Here is a 6176-nt window from a genome sequence, read left to right as displayed (position 1 = left end):
AGAGAGAGAGAGAGAGAGAGAGAGAGAGAGAGAGAGAGAGAGAGAGAGAGAGAGAGAGAGAAGATTCTGAAAATAGTGGGTACCCAGTTGTTTTAAATCCAGTGGGGACAGCTAACATGGCCACAATCTGACACTGGATACTTTCGACAACTTTCTTGTATTTTTAACAATTTTAAGTTGACTTTGCCCTTGCCAACTCCTTGTTCAACATTTTCTGGCCTCTCTTCCCATGCCAGTTTCTTTAGTTCAAGATTTTTCTCAAAGAACCTCCTTAATGTCTTCTCCAGATAAAATGGTACTTATGTTTCTGATTTTCCTATAATATTATACGAAACCATACAGCATTGTGGCAAGAACACTATTCATGATATTACACTAATGGGATTTATTCTCGGAACTACTCTTGATCCTATGTGTGTTTCTAATCTACTTTCCACACTTCTAGGAGGGTCACATTCTTCTGTGGGGTATATTTGATCTAACAATCATAGCATTAGTATCAGTAAATGTGTTATCATTGCTAGACATTAGGTTCCCATACGAAAATGATGAATATAGATGTGTTTTAGAATCCAGAGATTTTCAGATTTTACAAGGATTATATAACATATAAACTACACATGATTTAACAATTCCAGAGCTATCTAAGATAGCATTGTAATCAAATATATTGACCAATTTTGGTAAAAAAAAATAAAGACATATGCACTAATTAATGAAAAATATAAATATGCATACTTTCTAGGAGTTTGAGTCATATGACTACTTAAAGAGAGTAAGCAGTATCAAATTTTATTACTAATATATTTTAGAACACTTTTGGTTTTCAGCGTTATTTTTGCAAGTTTGGGAGGAGGTTGTTGTTATTGTTTCTCTCTTTGTTTTGTCTCAGAAAAAAGTTCATTTACCCACTATGGCTTCCAGTCCCTCTGTAATCTAGAATTTGTCTTTTTTTTCCTGTTTTTTACCTCTTCAAGTTTCTGTTTGTCACCTTAGATTCTCTTGATGTCAACTTGAAGCTCTTTGCTTAACATAGTACTTATTGGCTTTCAGTATTGCCTAAGCCAATGCAACAAGGTATGTTTTAATATTAAATTTGGGTATTGTTATGACTAATCTTATGTCAACTTGACACAAGCTAGAGTTATCCAAGAGGATGGAACCTCAATTTAGAAAATGCCTCCTTTAGGACTGTATAGAAACACCCTGCAGGGTGTTTTCTTAATTAGTGATTTACTGGGGAAGGCTCAGCTCATTGTGGATGGTACAGCCTCTGAGCTGTTGGTCCTACATTTTTATAGAAAGGCAGTATAAGCAAGCCATGATAAGTGAGCCAGTAAGGAATACCATTCCATGGCCTCTGCATCAGCTCCTGCCTCCAGGTTCCTGCTCTGCTTGAGTTCCTGCCCTGACTTCCTTCGGTGATGGATAGTGATATAGTGCAAACCAAATAAAACCCTTTCCTCTCCAAACTGTGTTGTTCATGGTGATTCATCACAGCAATAGTACCCTTGACTAAGACAAGCACAGAATCGGAAATTGGGGGTCAGAGTGTAAGATGGTATTGATAATCAATTTAAATGGTTTGTCAACTAGAGTAGCAGAAACACTTCTAGTGTTGTTTGAGGACATTTTCTAAGAGGAATAACTTGAATGCTCTTCAGTGTGCATTCGAACCTCTCTCTATCCAGGGAACACCCAGTCTTTTATCATAAGATTCAACTAGTGATACATCCAACTTGTTGATCTGAAAGCCTATTGGATGCTCTGCCTCTGCAGAGTGCAGCTGGCCATTGGTGAACTACTCCATGCATATTATATAAGATAATACAACAAAGTCCATTAATTATGTGTATAATAAATGTGGGAACTAGTAATTACAGAGGCAAAATAACTAAATAGAGCCATACAAGAAAGCAATTATTCTGAACAAGTTTTAGAGGTATTAACCAATCTACAGTTGCTCTAGCTTAAGGTTTCAAGTCAATGATGCTATCGTCTGTGAATCAGGTGCGCAGGATCACACAGAGTACACACGGTGCTGGGACACTGAGTAACAGAAGCAAGGTGAGGCAGGGTGATTCTGAGAAAGAGAGCAGCGAAGAAGTTAATGACTATGCTGTGAAACATCCAACAATTGTTTTGGAGAAATCAAGAGAAAAAGAAAACATTGCTTTATAATAAACCCACCAATTTCCTTAATTATATAAAGTAATTCTTGAGGAACATCTATTAACTTCAACTTATTTTGAACTAAGGACAAGGTATTGAAGAAAACAGAACAGAGGTATTGTCGGCACAGCACTCCTATCTTATTGATTGTAATTCAGATACACACTCTCAAAGAGTAGATCTTAGATCAGAGTAATTCAGTGATTTTATCCACTGAGTGATGTTGCATTATAGCTAAAATTTTATTCATGCGTGGATATTTTAAAGGAAGTAGTGACTAGGAGGGGGTAGGGATAGGGAGTTTTTGGAGGGGAAACCAGGAAAGGGGATAATATTTGACATGTAAATAAAGAAAATGTCTAATAAAAAAGAAAATAAAATGAAGAAGTGTATCCCTGTAGTTGCTAATATACACTACTTAGTAGTGCTGGCTGGAAAACTGTTAGGGGCTACCCTGTTCATGTAGCCATGTTCTAGATTAGAAGACAGAAGATAATATGTTTTAAAGTGATAAGATTAAGTGTAGGAATAAGAACTTATAAATGAGGAAACCAATTTATCATTGTTTGTGGTGAGTAGGAAGTAAAGAAAGGCTTAATGATTTCAGGGGAGAACAATATCAACATACCCACCATCACAGGCACACCTGGAGTGTCCTGCTTCCTTTAACAGACTTCACCTTGTGAATTTTCACCAATACCACCAGAAGCTGTAGACAATTATTAAACAAAGGAATATTTGGGAGAATTTTCAGATCAAAAGGATAACATACATTATATATATATATAATACATATATATAATACATATATAATACATATATATAATACATATATATAATACATACATATATTACATATATTACATATAATATATAATAATACATATAATACATATATAATACATATACATGTATATATATATATATATATATATATATATACGATGTGTGTGTGTGTGAGTGTGTGTGTGTGTGTGTGTGTGTAAGCATCAATTTAAAATCTTCATGAAGATTTTAAGAGGAATCTTCCAAAATTAAGAAGAAATTCAGGAGAACTGGGTAAAAAAACAGGACTTTGAAAGTAGACCACACATGAGCATGCTATAGTGCTAAGGGCTCAGTCATACAATATTAAGGACCTACCCATTGCAACTAGTGTAGCTAAATACTCACTTACCATAGTGTGCAAGATGACCACTATATTTGGCAGTGTCAAAGTCATGACTAAGCACCCAGGGTAATGACAAAAGAATGTTACAGGGATAGAAATGTGGTGAGTCTTAAAAGGTGGGGAGAGAGAGAGAGAGAGAGAGACAGAGACAGAGAGAGAGAGAGAGAGACAGAGACAGAGAGAGACAGAGAGAGAGTCAGAGACAGACAGAGAGACAGAGATAGAGACAGAGACAGACAGAGACAGACAGAGAGACAGAGAGAGAGAAAGAGAGACAGAGACAGAGAGAGAGAGACAGAGACAGAGAGAGAGACACACACACACACAGAGAATGTTAGTTATATAATGCCAGAGAATCTGAGTTAAAAGAAAAAGAAGTTATGTAGTCACCGAGAAGGTGACATGATTTAAGCTTCTTAACAGTAAAGGGTCAATATGGGGTAAGGCTGAGTTCTGTCAAGAATGACATAATTGGAAAGGGAAAGAAAGGTCAGGAGATGAAGACTCCAAAGGAGTCTGCAGTACAGTTGGGGGCAAAGTACCGGCATCCTTTCAAAATCCAACATTTCTGAGGAAGTGTGATTTTCAAAACATACACTCATAATAAAAACAAGAAAGATTAGACATTTCAAACAAGATCTTTAAGTAGAAACCTGCGAACTCCACTTTGAAAAATACCATTAAAAGTGAGATGTTTGGTGGAAGAAATTTTGTAGGTAGAGAGTCAACAGAAAACAGTCTCTTGAGGTTTGTGTGGAAAAAAGAAACTGAAGAGAGAGACCGTGACAACTCTCTTCTCCCAGTGCACAGCTTGCTGGCTCCAGTTTGCACCCATACACCCAATACACCCAATAGTTATTTTATGTCATGGCCTTCAACAGTGTCATATGTGTGTAGTGAAGCTTTAGTATGGAGTCTGTCAGAATATTTTTAGGACAATGCATCTTCATCAAAAGGTATTATGAAGCCAGGGAAAGATTTGGCAAAATTCTTTATTTGGCTAAGGGTACAAAATTAGCATTTACCTTTTCTAAGTTTGAGGACACATATATACATACACTTCCATTCATGAAAAAATGAATGTGTTGACATTTATAGGGGCATGGATTCCAGTTTAAATATTAAGGAATTGGTGTTCTGTGTTTGGGAGGTCTGAAATCTGTTATATCACTTCAACAAAATCTGTGTGACAAATTACAGTTTCTTTGACAATATAACTTTACCTATTTTGAGAACACTATTCATTTATTCAAAAGCATCTTGGAAATATTTGATACTTGAAAGTTGAGTTGGCTGGTAGATTTTTTTTTAAAGTATGAAGATAGAGAGATTATTAAGAAACTGCAGTACACTGCTGGATGGCTAAGTAAAATAACAACCCCCAAAAAGCCACAAGAAAATCAAATGTTGAACCCTCTGGTGCCAAAATGCCTTTGGAAAATGGTACATGATGGTCCTGATTGAGAGTTTGATGTAAGAGAAAGTGTCTGGCTTGTGTAAGGGGAATTTGTTGCATGCTAGAAAAATATCTTAATGCAGGGGCTACTGGGCTGTGAAGTTATGTATGTACTTCTAGCTAAGCCAAACAACTTTCTACTTGCAGTTTATCTGATGTTTGCTTTGCATAATGAAAAAATTAACAAGTAAATTCTCACACACTAAAACTTGAAAAATTGTTGAAGAAATGTCAGTAACACTACCTTAAATTTCTTCACATTCACTCTCTAGGTGATTTAGTGATTCAGTAGCCTGTATTAGGACTTACGATTAGTCAGGAATAACATATTTATGAAAAAGCAAATGCACTTCAGACTGCATTCAAGACTACTCTGTGCTTGGTGAAATGGCATAAAAGGAAAAGAGCTGTTAACTAAGTGTGGAGACGCGCATTCAGTCTCTGGGACTCACGTGCTAGAAAGAGAGAATTGATTCCTGCTGATTGTTCTCTGACCTCCAAACATCTACTGTGACCTGTGCACACCATTACTCAAATGTGAACATGCACAATAAAATGTAATACAATTTTGGAAAAAAAAAAGATTAACTTAAAAAAATGATTTCTTCATGTACACTTTTCTTTGGGCTACAGATGTCAGCTGCTCCTAATAGGTGCCAGGTGCTGGGGCTGAACCACAGATAAGGACAGGACCCTGCTGCTGCTTTTACTGGGCTTCTGTAATTGTACTGCTTTCACGCATGTTGTCTTCCTCCGAGCTGAGATACTGCTAACATGTGTGATGGATTTCAGTGGGGATCATTTGCATTTCATCCATTGCAAGTGTGTGTGTGTGTGTGTGTGTGTGTGTGTGTGTGATGTGCATGGTATTTATGTCTGAGTACTCTAAATGTGTACATGGTGTAGATGTGCATATGTGTACAAACAAATCCTTATGGTTTCTATGTGTAAATGCGTGTAAAAACAAACCCCAGTGGACTGCTGATGCTGTGACTCAGGAGTTGTAAAAGGCATGGACTCATCACTGAGCCACACAATGGCTCTAAAAGCAGAGCGCAATCCTAAAATCTGCCTGAACTCTGCATCTCTTCTTTACTTTAGCTGAAGACATAGATAAGTTGTTGTCACAAATATTAGTCTTTTCATCATCTCATAATTAGCCAGCATGAGTCTAATTATCCTTGAAAGTGAGACAGAATCCTGGAACATTAGTAACCATATGTTACTATGTCCCAACCAGACTGATCCTTAAGTTATTTCAGAGATTGTGACCTCTTTGGACTACACTGAAGAATCAGAACCAAGACAATTATCAATGTGATGAGCCTCGACCTTGAAGGCTTCAGGACATACAACTCTCACTCTTCTATTCTTATT

The sequence above is a fragment of the Mus pahari genome, chromosome 12 (genome assembly GCF_900095145.1).
Source record: "Mus pahari chromosome 12, PAHARI_EIJ_v1.1, whole genome shotgun sequence".
NCBI classification, from domain to species: Eukaryota; Metazoa; Chordata; class Mammalia; order Rodentia; family Muridae; genus Mus; species Mus pahari.
The sequence above is the reverse complement of the archived record's forward strand: the minus strand, read 5'-3'. Positions refer to the sequence as shown.